This window comes from Rhinolophus sinicus, linkage group LG01 (genome assembly GCF_036562045.2).
Source record: "Rhinolophus sinicus isolate RSC01 linkage group LG01, ASM3656204v1, whole genome shotgun sequence".
NCBI lineage: Eukaryota > Metazoa > Chordata > Mammalia > Chiroptera > Rhinolophidae > Rhinolophus > Rhinolophus sinicus.
This window is the reverse complement of record NC_133751.1, coordinates 118742458-118762741: the sequence shown is the minus strand read 5'-3', so window position 1 is coordinate 118762741 and position 20284 is coordinate 118742458. Positions and strand designations below refer to the sequence as shown.

Here is a 20284-nt window from a genome sequence, read left to right as displayed (position 1 = left end):
ATACAATTCATTTCCTCCCAGTATGTTTCTGGTGCCTTTTGAGCTGCTGCCCCACAGGTGGGGCTCAGAGCTATTGAGTCCGTCAACAAGTAAGTCTGTGTGCGGGACCTTTAAGAGGAACTCTTGTGACTGCAGCTGCCCTTCTTGTCACTCAGCCACAATTCCTGCTGGTTTTCACAGCCAGAAGTTGTAGGGACTTCTCAGCCCTGGAACCCTGGGCTTGGGAGCCCAATGTGGGGCTAGGATGCCTTGCTGCTCAGGGGGGATCTCTGCAGTCAAGATAAGCCTCCCAATTTTTAACCGCCACACCTGGGTACGGGGACTAGCCCTTTCCGCATCTCCACCCCTCCTACCGGTCTCAATATGGCTTCTTGTATGTATCCTTATTTATAGAACTTAGTTTTGCAAGAGTTCAGGGGATTCTCAATGTTTGTTCTGTAGTTTAGTTGTAATTTTGATGTGATAATGAGAGGATGCAAGCACGGCATTTACCTACTCTGCCATCTTGACCGGAAATTCCCCAGTACTGTCTTTTATAGCAATTACTTTGATCCAATTCAGGATTATATTTAGCATTTTGTTGTTTAAGTGTCTTAATCTGCTGTAGTTCCCCAGCCTCTCTTCATCTTTCATGACATTTGCATCCTTAAATAGTACAAGTTTACTGTTAGACTCATTAATTTGAATTTAGTTGACTGTTTCCTCATTTATGCATTTATTAAGATTATGCATTTATAGCAAGAAAAATATGATGTATCTGTATACGTCTGTACAGACATAATATGTCTGTAGTGCATTACACCAAAGATTACTTGATGTCACTGTCTCCATTACTGGTAATTTTTGATTACTTGGTTAAGGAGATGTCTATCAGATTTTTTCACTATGTAAGTTAACTTTTTTTGTAAATAAAAATTTATCAAATACTTTGTGTAAATATTCTGTCTCCCAACCAACTTTTACCTAATGGTAAAAATTAAAATGATTGTTGCAAAATGGTGATTTGTTATCATCCTGCACTGATTACTTGGTATTCTTGCAAAAAGAACTTTCTCGTGGATTCATGGATTCTTTTATTCAGTGTGTTATATAGTACATGATCATTGTTATTCCTTTTGATAGTCACATCTTCCCAGATTTGGCCAGTGGGAACCCTGTCATACTGCATCCTGGACCACTTACCATGTCCCTTTTATTTTTGAGCACTTTCTTACTTTTTGGCATAAGAGGTTCCATACTTACCTTGTACTTTCCTGGTCTGAGCCCTGAAATCCACCATTTCTTTAAGAATCCTGGTTTCTTTAAGAGTCCAATTAAAGATCTGGGCAGTAGGTGTGTTCATTGCTACTGTGAATGTCATTGCTTCTAGACTCAGTGGATAGATTTAAAAGATGGATATGCATGTTTAAATCACAAATTCATACTGATACTCTAAATTCAATCTGATACCTAGACTCTCTTGCCTCTCGTTTCTTATTTTTGTCTCCCTTCTCTCCTAGTGAGAAACCTAACTTCAACAGTATCAGTATCTCCATATTTGCTCACTTGTACAATATATGCTAAACAGTTCCAGAATTGCTGTCCCATATCACTATTAACAAATCTACTAAATAAAGTTCAGCAGTTTTTGTACTTCTTTCCCTTTAGACTGAGAGTAAATAAAGTACTGTGCTTATAATTTACTTGGATTAGTTCTTGTTTTCTATGTGAATTTGATATTCATTTGGTAGCAAATGCATTTAAAAATTTTCTAGATATTGCCAGGTTCCACTTCATTTAACATGAAATGTATTTCTTTTCTTTACAGATGTATTGAGTGTATTTGACACAAGCAAATACATTTAAAGTGTTTGATAAGTTTTGCTACATATACACACCTGTGGCACCGACACGATTAATGATGGATATGTTCAGTTTAGTTTTTATTTAAATTCCTCTTCTGAGCATATTTTTTGTGTTTAAGAGTCATTTGCATTTTTTCCTGGTAATTGATTGTTCTTATTATATGTAGTCTTCTCTCCCCTTCTTTCTAAACAGTACTGTTGGCCCTTTTCTATTTTAAGAAATTTCTAATATCGGGACGGCTGTTTAGCTCAGTTCGTTAGATCGGGGTGCTCTTAACAACAATGGTGCTGGTTTGATCCCCACATGGGCCAGTGAGCTGCGCCCTCCACAACTAGATTGAAGATAACTACTTGACTTGGAGCTGATGGGTCCTGGGAAAAAACACTTAAATAGAAGTTTTTAAAAAAAGTTTTTAATGTATTTTTGGGATATTAACTCTTATGTAATATCAGTAAGTCATATAATGATATCAGTAATCTCAGATCCACTTAAAATTACCTCAGCATAAGGTGTCAATAATGAGTCTTATTTGTTTCTAGATGGCTTCCTAGTTATGTCAGCATTACTTCTTTAAAAATTTATGGTCCTGGATAGTCACATGAAAAAGAATGAAATTGGATCTTTACCTCACACCATATAAAAAATGAACCCCACGTGGATCATAGACCTAGAATTAAAAGCTAGAACTATAAGTCTTAGAGGAAAACTTAGGAGTAAATCTTTGTGACCATGGACCTGGCAATGGTATTTTTAGATATGACACCAAAAGCACATGTGACAAAAGGAAAAATAAACTGGAGTTCATCAAACTTTAAAATAAAACTTTTGTATTTCAAAGATACCGTCAATAAAGTGAAAAGAAAACCCATGTAATGGGAGAAAATATTTGCAACTTTTCCTGAGTTCTGTGGAGTGATAGGTTTTCCCTGTAGGCTTTAACTTTCTACAGTCTTTCTAATCAATGACCACTTGTTCATCTGTTCCACTACCGTCAGTTTTTTTCTCTCATCACTTTATTTTTTTGTTGTTGCTTATGAGTAAATGTGATTTTGTGTCCTTATCCTGTCACTTTACAGTTTCTGTGAGAAAGGAGTAGAACTTGTGTGCTCAGTATATGGAAGCTTGTGTGTTTAATCCCCCATGAATGTGTCCTCTTTAGGAAAATTTGTAGGTATTGCCCCCTCTCATATTGCCCCTCCCATTATCTGATTTTCCTTCTGCGGTTTCTATTAAATGTATGTGCCAGTTTTTAATCTATATTGATCTCTGTGTTTCCTATCTTCCATAGTTGCCATGTGTATTACCTTTGTGATTTTCTTAATTTTTATCTTTTAATTAACTTTCACTCTTCTAGTCTACTGTGTCCCTTCTGTTGAATGTTGAATTTAATTTCTCATTCCCCAGAGCCTATTATGGTATTATAAGCTCCTGCTTTATTGACTCTGTCCCTCCTTTATATCTTTCAGCATATTTAATATACTCATTTTAAATTCCTTTTTAAATTGTTTTAATGTTTTTTACTTCCTCAGCTATCAGTGCTTTCATTTCTTGGGTTTATTGGTTGTCTGTTGTAGCATCGTATCTTTTTACATGTCTTGTAATTTTTTGTTTGTGAGTTCAACTTGTATTGTTTTAAACAGATTTGTTTTCTTCCTGTGCTCATCCTTTCCTGTGAGGCAGTTTTGAAATCCCCAGCCTGACTTTTTGAAATCCTCAGCTCTGAAGAGGTGTTACAGTAGGATCTTTCAGAGATCTTTCCAGTGCTTCCCTGAGCCAGAATATGGTGACCTGATTGTTGGTTGCGTGAATTTTTAAAATTCTTCCTTTCATCGTAGGCAAGTACTTTCTTTTCATTTGAAACTGGACTTGTGAGTTGAGCTGTTTTGGCCTCTTCTTATCTAGAAGATATAGGTCTCTGGTTTCAAGTAATGAGTCGTACTCTTGTTCACTGCCTCACATGGGGCATCTTGGGTTTCATTTCCCTCAGGGGGTTGGAATCTTGACCCCAGTGCCGCTTTTCACTCTCAGCTCTCTGTGTTCCTCCTGGCATGAGCCCCAGTTTATTCCTGGGAGTTTATCACTGCTGTTTTTTGGAAAGGACTGAATCCTCTATTTTATTTTTCTCTTAGTTACTGTACCTATACAAGGTCAAGTCTTCCTTTCCCTTTCTAGCCTGTCATTTGTACATGTAAGAACCATCTTATTTTTGTAATTGAAATATACTTTAAGTTATAGAAAGTCCACTTTTAATCTTATACTCAATGATTTCCCTTTCCCCCGTTGTCATTTCTATAGGGGTAGTGGTGGTTCTTGTAATCTTCACTGTCTCCACCTTACTTTTCTTTATCACAGTGTTTGCACATAGGAAACAGTAACTTTATTATTAATAATTTTCCTAGTTGGCTCCCATAATGATTTAAAACAAAAAAAGATCCCCCTTGTGCTTACTTTCAGGGTTGAGGAAGGAAGAGGAAAGGGGGCAAAAGTATTACTTGAATGATACTACTGTAATAGCAAACTGTCATAGCACATATAGAAGTGCTGGCTCTTTTGTGCTACACATTAGTACATTTTTTCAGAAGCCCTCATAGAACCTGTCACTTCCCCAACATAGGCAATGTACTTCATATATCACCTTTTGCAATGTTTTTCTCTCCCTTATTCCTGTCTCAGCTCTGGCCCATGAGTATGCTTTTCTTAAAAAAAAATATTTTTATTAAAGTATAGCTAACATACAATATTATATTAGTTTCACGTGTACATCATAGTTACTCAACAACACCCATCTAGCAGTATACAGAGTTACTACCACATTGTTGGTTATATTCCCTATGCTAAAGAAGTGATCACCATGACAAGTCCAGCTACCATCTGCACTGCACCACGCTATCACAATATTATTGATCTTCCCCCCTTTTTTAAATTTTCAATTATAGTTGTCATTCAATATTTATATCTCAGGTGTACAGCATAGTGGTTAGACATTTATATAATTTAGGACGTGATCCCCCTGACTGGTACCACCTGGCTCTATGCATAGTTATTACCATGTTATGGATTATATTCCCTATGCTTTACATCTCTAAGACTATTTTGTAACTACCAGTTTGTGTTTCTTTTTGTTCTGATGTACAAAACAATGTAATAGTTAGACATTAACACCCCTCACAAAGTGATAATCCCCCCAATCTGCTACCCCTTTGATATCGTATGAAGCTGTTGCAATTCCCTAAGCTGTACTCCACATCCCCTGACTATATATATTTAATTATAGTTGACATTCAATATTATCCAATTAAGCTTCAGGTGTACAGTGCAGTGGTCAGGCATCTACATAGTCTATGAAGTAGTCTCCCTAATAAATCCAGTGCCCATCTGGCACCCTACATAATCTTTACATTGTTGATTATATTTCTCAAACTGTATTTCATACCCCCGTGACAATACTGTGACTACAAATTTCTGCTTTCTAACCCCTTTACCTTCTCCCCCAACCCTCTCCAACAATTTATATTTCTTAATCCCTTCACCTTTTGACCCTGCCCCCAACCCCTCTCCCATCTATCACCCCAATAGATCTAGTACCCATCTGACACCATACATACATAGTTATTATATTATTGACTGTATTCCTTATGCTATACCCTACATCTCCATGATTACTGTGCAACAGCTAATTTGTACTTCTTAATCCCTTCCCCTTTTCACCCACTCCCAACCTCCCTCCCATCTGGCAACCATCAAAATGTTCTCTGTATCTATGAGTTTGTTTCTGTTTCCTTTGTTTGTTTATTTTGTTCTTTAGATTTCACTTACAAGTGAAATCATATGACACTTGTCTTTTGCAGTCTGACTTGTTACACTCAGCACAGTACCCTTTAGATCCATCCATGTTGTCACAGATAGCAAGATTTTGTTCTGTTTTACAGCTAAGTAACATTCCATTGTATATATGTACAACCTCTTCTTTATCCATTCATCCATTCAGGGACACCCAGGCTGTCTTCATATCTTGGCTTATGTAAATAATGCTGCAATGAACATATGGATGCACATGTCCCCTTGAAGTAGTATTTTGAGTTTGTTCAGATAAATACCCAGAACTGGGATTACTAGGTCCTTCTGTATCTCTTGTTATAGTCTTTGTTTTAAAGTTTATTTTGTCTGGTATAAGTGTTGCTACCCCACTGTTTGTTTGTTTTTTTAATTTCATGAAATATCTTTTTCCATTGCTTTACTTTCAATCTGTGTGTATCTTGCAATCTGAAGTGCATCTCTTGTAGGAAGCACATATAAGGGTCTTGTTTTCTTATCCATTCAGCCCCCCCCATCTTTTGATTGGAGCATTTAATCCATTTACTTTGAAAATAGTTGTTGATAGGTATGTAGTTATTGCCATTTTATTCATATTTTTAATTTTTTTTTTTTTTTTTTTTTTTTTTTTTTTTTTTTGGTCTTAAAGAGTTCCCTCTAGGAGTCCTTGTAATACAAGTTTGGTGGTGAGAACTCCTTTGGCTTTCTCTTGTCTGGGAAGCTCTTTATCTTTCGATTCTAAATGAAAGCTTTGCTGGGTAGAGTAATCTTGGTTGTAGGTCCTTGCTCTGCATCACTTTGACTATTTCCTGCCAATCCCTTCTGGTCTGCAGAGTTTCTGTTGAGAAATCAGCTGACAATCCTATGGGAGCTCCCTTATAGCTAACTAACTGCTTTTCTCTTGCTGCTTTTAAGACTCTGGCTTTAAGTGTTGGCATTTTAATCATGATGTGTATTGGTGTGAGCCTCTTTGGGTTCACCTTGTCTGGGACTCTTTGTGCTACCTGGGCTTGTATATCTATTTCTTTCACCAGGTTAGGGACATTTTCCATCATTATTTCTTCAAATAGGTTTTCAATTAATTGCTTTCTCTCTCCTTTTTCTGGTACCCTATAATGCTAACGTTGGTACGCTTGATGTCCCAGAGGCCCCTTAAACTCTCCTCAGTTTTTTGGTTTCTATTTTCTTTTTGCTGTTCTGATTGGGTGTTTTCTGCTATTTTATCTTATACATCGTTGATTTGCTCCTCTGTTTTGTCTAATCTGATTCCCTCTAATGTATTCTTTTTTTTTTTTAAGGGGTACAGGGACTTTATTGGGGAACAGTGTGTACTTCCAGGACTTTCTTTTTTTTTTTTTTCCAAGTCAAGTTGTCCTTTCTTTCAATCTTAGTTGTGGAGGGTGCCGTTCAGCTTCAAGTTGTTGTCCTTTCAGTCTTAGTTGTGGAGGGCGCAGCTCAGCTCCAGGTCCAGTTGCCGTTGCTAGTTGCAGGGGGTGCAGCCCACCATCCCTTGCGGGAGTCAAACTGGCAACCTTGTGGTTGAGAGGACGCATTCCAACCAACTGAGCCATCCGGGAGCTCAGTGGCAGCTCAGCTCAAGGTGCCATGTTCAATCTTAGTTGCAGGGGGCGCTGCCCACAATCACTTGCGGGAGTCAAGGAATTGAACTGGCAACCTTGTGGTTGAGAGCCCACTGGCCCATGTGGGAATCGAACTGGCAGCCTTCGGAGTTAGGAGCATGGAGCTCTAACAGCCTGAGCCACCGGGCTGGCCCATAATGTATTCTTCATTTCCATTATTGTAGTCTTTATTTCTGACTGGTTCTTTTTTGTGTTTTCTGTCTCCATTTTTATGTTTCCTAGGTCTCTGTTGAAGTTATCCCTGAGATCATTGAGCATCCTTATAACCAGTGTTTGGAACTCTGCACCTGATAGATTTGTTGTCTCCATTTTGTTCTTTTTCTGGAGCTTTGTTCTGTTCTTTTATATGGGACATGTTTCTTTGTCTCCCCATTTTGGCAGCCTCTCTGTGTTTGTTTCTATGTATTAGGGCTGGGCTGATATATCTTCTGGTCCTAGTAGAACAGCCTTATGTAGTAGGTGTGCTGTGGGGTTCAGTGGCATAGTCTTTCTGTTCACTTGAGCCACGCACTCCAGGTGTTTCCCCTGTGTGGGTTGTGTGTGCCCTTCTCTTGTAGTTGAGCCTTGGTTCCTATTTGCAATGGGAGAGATTGACACTCAGGCCCATTGGTTGTGAGAACTGGCAGTGACTACAGTGGAAGAGTTGTTGTGCAGGGGCTGAGCCTACAGAGCAGGATCTGCCTTAGCAGGGCTCTGGTGCCTGCCCATTCTGCCACTTGGGTGTGTCTTTCTTGGAGGTGGCTGGGTGATGCTCCAGCTTGTTTCAAAGCCACCTTAGAGGGGATCCGCTGCAGGTCAAGTTCAGCCGCAGCCTGTACTTCACTTGGGGCCACCTGGCAGGAGCCACAAAGCAGTTTGCAGATGGCTGCCGCCCGTGCTGTGCTTGGAAGTGACTCAAGAGGCCGAGCCAAGAACCACGGCCTTCTGCCACTAGTGCTGGGCTTAGGGCTGCTCCGCCAGAGGTACAGGACACACTCAAGTCAAATGCTGCTTGTCTGGGTTACGTGAATCTTTGAGAGACCCTAGGAAAGTCTGCCAAGGCAGGTGGTTTGTACTAAAAAGCCACTGGAAGTGGCTTGGGTGTGCCCAAAAGTTGGCATGGTGAGCCAATGGTGTTAGCCAGCTTCATGGAGACTCAGATATGGCAGCAGCCTGAGTCTGCAAGCTGGGAAGGGGAAGGGCTCAACAAAGCAACAATGGCTTCTGCCAGTTCCTCCATCCAGGAGAAAGCTGCCTCTCCAGCCCCCGTCCCAAGCTAGAGAACTCAGTTCCTCACCGTATGTGCCTGCTGCCTCTCCAGCTGCTGCCCCAGCACTGAAACTCAGAGCTAGTGATTCCATTGGTAAATCCGTGTGTGATCCCTTTAAGAGGAGTGGCTGGGACTCCAGCCGTCCTCCATCCCACTTAGTCACAATTTCCGCTGGTTTTCACAACCAAAAATTATGGGGTCTTCTCTCCCCGGCACTGGAACCCTAGGCTGGGGTGGGGCTGAGACCTCTCGCTCTTTGGGGCAGGAGGAACCTCCACAGCTGATATCCCTCCCAATTTTTAATGGTCACAGGCGGTTATGGAACCAGCCCGTTCCATGTCTCTGCCCCTCCTACCAGTTTCGAAGTGGCTGCTTCTGCATGTCCTTAGTTGTAGGGCTTTGGTTCAGCAAGATTTTAGGCAATTTTCAATGATGGTTGTTTTATAGTTTAGTTGTAATTTTGATGTGGTCGTGAGAGAAGGTAAGCACAGTGTTTACCTACTGCGCCATCCTGACTGGAACCTTGGGCCCATAAGTACACTTTTATTGCTTGTGTCATCTTACCCTGGCACATTCATCTCATGGCTGGAGTTCCATTGAATGGCATTAAGGCTGGACTTATACACTCAGCTCAAGAGAAGCACATATATTTTTTCTTGTCTTCCAACTTTTTACTTTGGAAAAACTTCAAACCCATGGAAAAGTTGAAAGAATGGTGGATGAATAGCATATGCCCTTCCGCTAGATTCACCACCTATTAATATTTTGCTTATATGCTAACATTTACTTATTTGGCTGAACTAATTGAGGATCATAATGCAGACATTATATTACTACATCCCTAGTTCTTCATGTGTCTCCAAAAATCAAGGACATTCTTGTACATGATATATTTATCATGCTCAGAAAATTTAACATCAATAAAATTCCATTATCTAGTATATAGTCTATACTCAAATTTTCCCAAGTATTTTAATAAATGCCCTTTATAGCTATTTTTCTTTCTGAACCAGGATCCAATCAAGATTTCAGTTAGCTTTTTGTGTCTCTTTAATCATGAAAAGTTCCCAGCCGCCTTTGGCCTTTCAAGACATTGACATTTTTTAAAGAGTCTATGCCAGTTTCTTTGCAGAATACCTCTCAACTTAGATTTGTGTGATTTCTCGTGATTAGATTGAAGTTAAACATTTTTAAAAGTACCTTTTTTCTCTTTTTCTGTACTACTTGGGATTTTTGAGACTAAGGAGAAATCCTATTTCCTAACAGTCTTTTACCCAGTGGTTTTAGCATCGATTGATAATTTTTGCCTGAATCAATTATTATTACTTTGGTATTTACAATATGATGATTTTCCAATTCTGTCCTTCTTTCTACAAATATGAGTTTGCATTCTTCTGTAAAAGAGAGCTTTCCCCATTCACTTTTAAAGGAAATAATTTGTACTAATAGACTCATGGATTTTTTTAAAAATGCGTTATCATACATTCCTATTCATTTCGATGTGTAACTTGTTCCAAATTTGGCCTGTGGGAATCGATGCATTTTTGCCCTGCCAAACAGTGGAAATGTATCGTGTCCAATGGCTGGCCTTTCCCCCCATGTTATTAAGGTTGGCTCCAGTCACCTCCCTGAGGTTGGACCTCTCCATGCTGAAGGCTGCATTTCCCTGTGTGGGAAATCTATTTACATATACTCCCAAACTTACAGATTCATGCATTAGATTTTCCTAAGAACTCTCCCTGTGCTACACCTGACATAGGCCTAGTAGTTTCTGATGCTCAGCAATCCCCTACCACCAAGCAAGATGTCATTCTCCCCTTTCATAGGTACTTTTAGAGCCTCCATTAACTTGATGTGCTTTTCCATTCCCTACTCTCCTGGAGCAAGGAGAAGAAAAGTCAGAGTACTGTCTTTTCCTTTAAATTCCCTTGCAGGATGTCTTTTAGGATTTCTTGTCTTTTCTTTTATGGTGTGGATAATGTTGTGCTCTCAGGGTCTCTGTTAGTAAGTCCTGCTCAGATCTTTAGAATGTGAGATGTATTGGTTTGCTAGGACCGCCGTTACAACTGGGTGGTAACAGAAATTTGGTCTCACAGTGCTAGAGGCTAGAAGGACGAGAGATGAAGGTGTGGGCAGGATTGCTTCCTTCTGAGGGCTAAAAGAATCTGTCCCGTGCCTCTTACCTAGCTTCAAGTGGTATGCAGGTAGTCTGGATTGTAGACGCCTCACCTGGTCTCTGCCCTCACCTTCATATGGTGTTCTCCTGTATGCATGTATCCATGTTTTCTTCTTTTATAAAGACATCGGCTGTGCTGAATTAAGTGCCTGCCCTTCTCTATCCAGTGTGACCTTATCCTCACAACTACATCTGCAACCATCCTGTTTCCACATAAGAGCGCATTCTTGAGATACTAGGTGTTAGGACGTCAACATATGAATTTGGGGAGACACACACAGTTCACCCCATAACATGGGTACTTTTTAACCATTGTTCTCAAGCATAAATTGAGACAGTTCAGCATTCTTTTATATATGGGCTTCTATTTCATTTCTGATTTATGAAGTTTTTTATATCTTATTTTTTAATGCTGTGGCCTGAACATTTGTGTCCCCCCCAAAATTCCTATGTTAAGACCTAATTCTCAAAGCGATGCTGTTTGGGGCAGTGATTAGGTCATGACAGCAGAAGTTCTCATGAATGGGATTGGTGCTCTTATGAAAGAGACCCCAGGAAGATCCCTCACCCCTTGTGCCATGTCGGGACACAGCTAAAAGAGGGTGGTCTATGAACTAGAAAGCGGGCCCTCACCAGACCTCACCAGACACCAAATCTTCTGGCACCTGATCTTGGACTTCCCAGCTTCTAGAACTCTGAGAAATAAATTTCTCTTGTTGGTAAGCCACCCAGTCTGTGGTATTCTGTTGTCCAACCCAAACAGACTAAAACATATGGTGTATAGTTTAAAAAAATATTTTGTGTCATGGTTCCATGTTAGGATCGACCACAGGAGATGAACTCCGACCAGTTCTCACATTCTTTTGTCCAGAAATATTGCTATTCGTGTTTTTTAATTTATGATGAAACATTCTAAAATACATACTAAGTAGCGAGAAAATATGGTGAACTACAATATGCCTATCAACCCCCTTCAACAAATTCCAATATTCTACTATTTTTGTTTCATCTGTTCTCCCTGTCATCACCAACACCTCTTCTTTTGATGATGTTATTTTTATTTTGAATAAAAGCCCTGCCAGTAACACTGATTTACTCATAGGGAGGATAACAATTGGACCAATTGGAAAAGGCTTGAAAATGAGATGATGAGATGGTTTTCCATTAATATATTTTTATGGAAGATTGAAAGTGCCCGCAGTGCCTTTACTCCAGGTTTCCAAATGAACTTTAGCCAAGAAACCCTTCCAATTAAACCTGCTTGGGAATTCCAAATAAAAGCCCATAAGAAGATTACTGTGGGGAGATGAAAAACACCACCTTTTCCGTACCTGTAGCTAAGTCACTCACATATGGAATCCTTGGGTCTCCGTAGAACACATTTTGAAAACCAAGGTAAAGTGACTTGTTTAAAGTTGTACAGCTAGTTTGCTGCAGAGACAGGACTGGGGCACAGATTCTTGAGCAGAAATTCTTTCTTTGTTCTTATATCTCTTTTAATAGTTTTCATAATTTTTTCTTATTTGGGTTCCAGATACAAGGCATCTAATTGAAACATGGCCTTCATTCCTCCAGGAAAGCATGGAACCTTCCAGCAATGTCAGTTCCTTTGCTTTGCTCTAACTCAGTGTTAGATCAACAAAATAAAATGTCTACAACCTTTGAGCTTTTTCACAACAGATGAATTGGGTTGACAGTCTTGTTCTTTAAAAAAAAAACCTGTTAAAATAGAATAATTGGGTTTCTAAATGGAATTATTTTCTTCATCTCAGTTTCCTGTTGTTTATTGCTAGTGATTTTATATAATTGATTTTTCTATGTTGATTCTGAATCCTACAACTTTACTGAACTGGATTATTACATTCTAGTTTCTAAATTTGGCTAAGGTTTTTTTTTTTTAAGCAACTTTACTGCGACAATTTTACGTATTATAAAATTTACTTATTCTAAGTGTACAACTCCATGCTTTATAGAAATGTATAGAATTGTACAGTCATCACCACAATCTAGTTTTAGAACATTTCCATCATCCCAAAAAGTTTCCTCATGCTGCTCTATGCTTACATCATGCTCCTACCTTCCCACCCCCTCAGGCAACCACTGATCTGCTTTCAGTTCTTGTAAGTTTGCATTTTCCAGTCTTTTCATATCAATGGAATCATACAATGTACAGGGTATTGTTGCTGGCTTCTTTCACCTAGCATAATGTTTTTTACTTCATCGGTGTTTCCCAGTTTGTTTCTTTTAATTGCCGAATAGTCTATGGTGTGGATATATCACATTTTGTTTACCCATTCACCAGTTGGTGGAAATTTGGATTCTTTCCATGTTTTGGCTACTGTGCATTATATTATGAACATTCCTGTACATGTCTTTGTGTGGACATGAGGTATTGTTTCTTTTGGATAGACTTCTAGGAGGAAAATTGATGAGTTGTATGGTAAATTTATATTTTAACTTTTAAGACATTGGCAAACTGTTTTCTGAAGTGGAAATGGATGAGGGTTCCAGTGTCTCCACATCCTCTCCAACATTAGTGATTTTCTGTTTTCTGTTTCATTTTGGTTTTGTTTTGTTTTATATAGCCATTGTAGCGAGTGAATAGTGATTTCTCATTGTGGTTTTGATTTGTATTTTCCTGAGGGCTAGTGATGTTGAGTATTTTTTCATTTGTTTATCACCTATTTGTATATTGCCTCTGGAGAAATGTCTATTCAAACCTTTCACCTATTTGTATATGGGTTGTCTTTTTATTGTTTTAAGAATATTTTGCGTATTTTAGAATACTAGTCCCTTATCAGATACATGATTTGCAAAATTTTTTTCCTAATCTGTGACTTCTCTTTTCATTTTCATAATAAGTCTTTTGAAGCTCAAATATTTCATTATGATGAAGTCCAACTTACCAGGCTTTTCTTTTATGGATAGTATGTTTGGTATCTAAGAACATTTTATCAACCCAAAGTCTCAGAGATATTTTTCCTTGTATTTTCTTCAAACATTTACAGTTTTAGCTCTTAAAGCTTCTATTACCCATTTTGATTTAATTTTTATGTATGGTGTGAGATAGGGTCTAAATTCTAAACCCATATTTTTGCATGTATACTTCTGTTGGCACCATTTCCTAAAAAGACTATTTGGTTTCCCCTTTGGTTTATGTTGGCAAAAATCAATTGTAAGTGTAAAAAATTCTAGGCTCTTAATTCTGTTCTATTGATTCACAGGCCTATATTTGGGCAATACCATACTGTCTTGGTTACTGTGGCTTTATAGTATTGAAATAAGGTAGTGTACATCTTCCAACTTTGTTCTTTTTAAAATGGATTTGGCTATTCTGGCTCCTTTGAATTTCTGTATAAATTTTAGAATTGGCTTGTTAACTTCTACAATAAAGTCTGCTAGGAATCTGATAGTGAGTGAATTGTAGTCATAGATCAGTTTGAGGAGAATTGTCATCTTGACAGTATTAAGTTTTCCAATCCATGAACATGAAATGTCTTTCCATTTATTTAGATCTCCTTTAATTTATTTGTTATTGCTTTAAGGATACAAGTCCTGCATATCTTTTATTAAATTTTTTCCTAAATTTTTATTCTTTTTGATGCTATTGTGAATGGAATAGTTTTAATTTCAATTTCTTGTTCATTACTAGTGTATAGATAATTGGTTTTGCATCTTGGTCTTGTATCCTACTTGCTGAACCTTGCTGAACTCATTTATTACTTTCTAGTAGTGTTTTGTGAATACCATTGGATTTTCTCAATACAGGATTCTGTCATCTGCTCATAAAAATCTCTTCTTTTTTACCTCTTCTTTCCAATATGGATGCCCTTGATTTTCTTTTCTATTCTCTTCCTTGTTTTTTTTTTTTTTTTGTTTTTTATTACACTAGCTAGAACCTTCAGTACAATGTTGAATGAAGTCGTAAAAATGGACATCTTGTCTTACAGGAGAAAGCATACAGTCATTCATCATTAAATGTGATGTTAGCTGTTGGTTTTTTGTAGATGACCTTTATGAGATTGAGGATGCTCCTTTCTGTTCCTACTTTGTTAAGAGTTTTTCCCATGAATGGCACTGGATTTGTCAAATACTTTTTCTGCACCTATTGAGATGATCGTGTGGTTTTTTTCTTATTAATATGGTATATTACATTAATTGATTTTGGAATGTAAACCAACTTTGCATTCCTGTCATAAATCCCACTTGGGCATGGTGGGCAATTCTTTTTGTTTCTTGCTTGATTTCTTGTTATGTCTTTGTATGTCTCCAGGATCAGGAGAATAATGACTTTATAGAATGATTTGGGGAATGTTGCCTCCTCTGCTTCTGAAATCATTTGTTGAAGATTGACATTATTTCTTCTTTTAAATGTTTGATAGAGTTAACCGGGGAAGTCATCTGGGCCCAAGCTTCTTTTCGTGAGAGGATTTTTAATTAATTCAATTAACTTACTTTTATGAATCTATTCAAATTTTCTATTTCTTCTGGAGTGAGCTTTGGTAGTTTGTGTCTCTGAAGAAATATTTCCATATCATCTAAGTTACTGAATTAGTTGGCATAAAGTTCATATATTCCCTTATTCCATTTTAATACCTGTAAGACCTCATTCCTGTTATTGGTAAATATGTATTCTCTCTTTTTTTCTCTTAGCCAGTTAGAAGTTAGCAATTATATTGAGCTTCTCAAAGAACTAGCTTTTGGTTTAATTCATTTTCTCTACTTTTTTTCCCTTCAATCTCTATTATTTCTTGCCTTCTTTACATTTAATGTGTTTTCTATTTTATCAAGGTGAAAGCTTAGGTCACTGATATGAGAAGTTCTTTTCTAATATAAATGTTTAGTGCCATCAGTATTCTTCTAAGTACTCCTTTAGTGGCATCCTACAAATTTGGATATGTTGCGCTTTCATTTTCATTTAATTCAAAATACTTTTATAGTTTTCCTTTTTATATCTTTTTTGATCCATGTGTTATTTAGAAGTGCCTTACATAATTTCCAAATATTTTGGGATTTTCCAAAGATCTTTCTGTTTGGATTTCTAATTTAAGTCTGTTCTGGTCAAAGAACATATATACTTTGTATGACTTGAATCTTTTTGAATTGATCAAATCTTATTTTATGGCCCAGAACATGGTCTATGTTAGTGATTATTCTTTGTGTACTTGAGAGGAATGTGTATTTTGCTGTTTCTGGTATACTGCTCTATAAGTGTCAGTTAGGAAAAGTTGATGATTAGTATTGTTCTAGTCTAATATATCCTTGATGATTTTCTGCCCACTTGTTCTATCAATTATTCAGAAATCTTCAACCATAATTATCAATTTGTCTATTACTCTTTGCAGTACTTTTAGTTTTGGCTTCATGTATTTTGAAGCTCTGTCATTAAGTTCATAAATATTTAGCATTGTCATGTGCTGTTGATTAAATGCCCCCTTTATAGCCATCTTCATTTGAAGTATTGTTCTTTGCTCTGAACTCTACTTTGGTAACAATATATTCACTCTAACTTTTGTTTTGACCAGTGTTAGCATGGTATATCATTTTCTATCCTTTTATTTTTAAATCTCTGTTTATATTTAAATTGTTTTATGTAGACAGATATACTTGGGTTTTGCCTTTTTTTTTATCTTAACTGGCAATCTTTGTATTTAAAAATTTGTATGTTTAGTCCATTTCCTTTCAATGTGATTATTAATATGATTAAGTTTGAGTCTATCATTTTGCTGTTTGTTTTCTGTTTATCTCATATGTGTCTTGTTCCCATCTTTCTTTCTGTCTTCTTTTTCATTAATCAGGTTTTTTTAAATTCCATCTTTGTCCTTTCTTCACTTCTTAGCTATAATTCTTTGTTTTACTTTAATGGTTACTTTGGCATGTACAACTTTAACTTATACTATGCCTTGAAAGTAGACTATGATACCATTTCATGTATAGTATAAGAACCTTACAGTAGTGTACTTCTGTTTACCCACTGCCAGCCTTTTTATCAGTCATCAAGCATTTTACTATATTGTAAACCACGAAATGCAGTGTTCATTTTACTTCTGCCTTTAGGTCTTTAACTTTTTTTTTTTAGTGCAAGTCTTTTGGTCATGAATTATTCAGTATGAATGATAATTTCTTTTGTCTTTTGTTTTAATGCTTTAAGATATAATTTACATACCATACTATCCACCCATTTAAAGTGGACAGTTCAGTGTTTTTTGTACATTCACAGGATTGTGCAACCTTTATCACAATTTTATTTTAGAACATTTTTGTCCACCCTAAAGGAAGCCTCATACCCATTAGCAGTTGCTCTGATCACCCCTTATTCACCCTTTTGGTGAGGGAGGGATCCCTTACCCTAAATACTATAAAATGGTCGAACACACAAAACCCAGCACTGGAAAGATGAGATAGACAGTAATTTATTAGTCACATGTACTTATGGCTCAAGGTAGAAGGAAACCTCATAACATATAGGGCCACACGGTTGTTTTTTTGGGGAGCAAAGTGAACAACAATGGACTGTAGGAGGCAGGCTTTATAGTAACATGAGCATGAGATGACCCCTAGTTCCCATCAGGGGATGTGATTGGCTTGTTTGAATAATTTTACAGACTGTCAGGAAAGTGAAATTTGTTTGGTTAAAAACCTGGCAGAATACAGCTGGTACAGTTAGTTGATAGCAGAACTAGCCGGATGGGGAACCTTTTCCACTGGGTGGGGGGCTGCATATCTGGTGAGAGCATGGGAACCTGTGGTTAGCCTCACAGGATGTCAAGGCAGCACTTAGTATTCAATCTTAATTTCAGACCTTACACCACAGCAGTCAATCCCCCATTCCTCCCTGACCCTTCCTCCAGCTCCTGGCAACCACAAATCTACTTTCTGACTAAATGGATTTGCCTCTTCTGGACATTTCATATAAATGGACTCATACAATATGTGATAATTTGTGTCTGGATTTCTTCCCTTAACATTATGTTTTCAACGGTCATGTCATAGCATATATCAGTGCTTCACTCCTTTTTATTGCTGATTGGTATTTTAGTCTATGGATATACTGCATTTTATTTATTCAGGCCTCAGTTGATGGGCATTTAGGCTGTTTCCATTTTTTGGCTATTATGAGTAATACTGCAATGAACATTTATGTACACCTTTTTGTGTGGATGTATATTTTCATTTTCCTTTGGTATATACCTAGCTTTCTTTTCTTTCTTTTTTTTTTTTTTTTTTTTTTTTTTCTTTTTAAAACTCTTTACTGGCTATAAAATTTTAGTTGTCGTTTTTTTTTTTTTCTTTCAGTGCTTTCAAGGTGATCCTCCACTATCCTCTACTTTGCATAGTTTCTGATGGGAAATAGGCTGTCATCCTTATCTTTATTTTTTTGAACATATGAGTCTTTGGCTGCTTTTGAGATTTTCTATCATTGGTTTTAAGCAGTTTGATTATGATGCACTTTGGTGTAGCTTTCTTCATGTTCTTGTGTTTAGGGTTGATTGAGATTCTTGGATCTGTGGGTTTATAGTTTTCATCAAGTTTGGAAAAACTTCAGCAGTTATTTATTTTAACATTTGTTCTGTCCCACCCCCACTTTGCGATTCCAATTATCCATTACATTAGGCTACTTAAAGTTGTCCCACACTAACTGATATTCTTTTTTCTTTTTCTTTAAATTAAAGTTTACTGGGGTGACAATTGTTAGTAAAGTTACATAGATTTCAGGTGTACAATTCTGTAATACATCATCTATAAATCCCATTGTGTGTTCACCACCCAGAGTCAGTTCTTCCATCACCATATAGTTGATCCCCTTTACTCTCATCTACCACCACCCTCCTCCCTTACCCTGTGGTAACCACTAAACTTTTGTCTGTGTCTATGAGTTTTTGTTTCTCATTTGTTTATCTTGTTCTTTTGTTCTTTTTGGTTTATATACCACATATCAGTGAAATCATATCGTTCTCTGCTTTTTCTGTCTGACTTATTTCGCTTAGCATTATAATTTCAAGATCCACCCATGTTGTCACAAATGATCCTATTTCATCTTTTCTAACTGACGAATAATATTCCATTGCATATATATACCATAATTCTTTATCCATTCGAAGGACATTTTGGTTCTTTCCATGTCTTGGCCACCGTAAATAAAGCTGCAATGAACATTGGAGCACACTTGTCTTTATGGATAAATGTTTTCAGATTTTTTGGGTAGATACCCAGGAGAGGGATTGCTGGGTCATATGATAATTCTATTATAATTTTTTGAGGAACCTCCCCACTGCCTTCCATAGGGGCTGCACCAGTCTGCATTCCCACCAACAGTGTATGAGGGTTCCTTTTTCTCCACAGCGTCTCCAACACTTGTTACTATTTGTCTTGTTGGTGATAGCCATTCTGACTGGGGTGAGGTGATATCTCATTGTGGTTTTGATTTGCATTTCTCTGATGATTAGTGATGTTGAGCATTTTTTCATATGTCTATTTACCATTTGTATGTCCTCTTTGGGAAGATGTCTCTTCAGGTCCTCTGCCCATTTTTCAATTGGGTTGTTTGTTTTTTTGTTGTTGAGTTGCATGAGTTCCTTGTATATTTTGGATATTAGCCCCTTATCGGAGGCGCTGTTTGCAAAGATCTTCTCCCACTCAGTTGGTTGCCTCTTTATTCTGTCAATGGTTTCTTTTGCTGTGCAGAAGCTTCTAAGTTTGATAATAGTCCCATTCATTTATTTTAGCTTTTACTTCTCTTGCCTTTGGAGTCAAATTTATAAAATGCTCTTTGAACCCAAGGTCCATAAGTTTAGTACCTATGTTTTCTTCTATGCAATTTATTGTGTCAGGTCTTATGCTTAAGTCTTTGATCCATTTTGAATTAACTTTGGTACATGGTGACAAATAGCAGTCCAGTTTCAGTCTTTTGCACGCGGCTATCCAATTCTCCCAGCACCATTTATTGAAGAGACTGTCTTTTCTCCATTGTGTGGTTTTTTTCTTCTTTGTCAAAAATTATCTGTCCATATTTATGTGGTTTTATTTCTGGGTTATCAGTTCTATTCCATTGGTCTATGTGTCTGTTTTTCTGCCAATACCATGCTATTTTGATTATTGTTGCCCTGTAGTACAAGCTAAAGTCAGGGAGTGTGATACCTCCAGTATTGGTCTTTTTTCTTAAGATTGCTTTGGCTATTCGGGGTCTTTTGTGGTACTGATATTCTTTTCATTTTGAGGGATTATTTTTTTTGGTGTGTTTTATTTGGGATATTTTCTGTTGCTATGCCTTCAAGTTTAGCTCCTCCCCCCCCAATGTCAATCTCTGTGAATCCCATCCAATATATTTTTCATCTCAGATATTATAAGTTTCTTCTCTAGAAGTTTGATTTGGATCTTTTTTATATCTTCCATGTTTGTACTTAACTTTTTTTAACGTGTTATAATTAAACAGTTATTGTAACTGTTTAGTATATTTCTCTGCAAATTCTAACATCGGTTTCCATTGATGGATTATTCTCTTTAGTATGGGATGTCTTTTTCTGCCTCTTTGCATTCCTGGTAATCTTTGAATGGACCCGA

The 20284-nt window shown here is 37.3% G+C and overlaps 1 protein-coding gene across 5 annotated transcripts in view; it reads left to right on the top strand.

The window, feature by feature from the left end:
• Positions 1–20284, top strand: part of EPB41L5 (erythrocyte membrane protein band 4.1 like 5) — a 133382-nt gene that overhangs the window by 78130 nt on the left and 34968 nt on the right. The gene's annotated exons all lie outside the window — the stretch shown is intronic.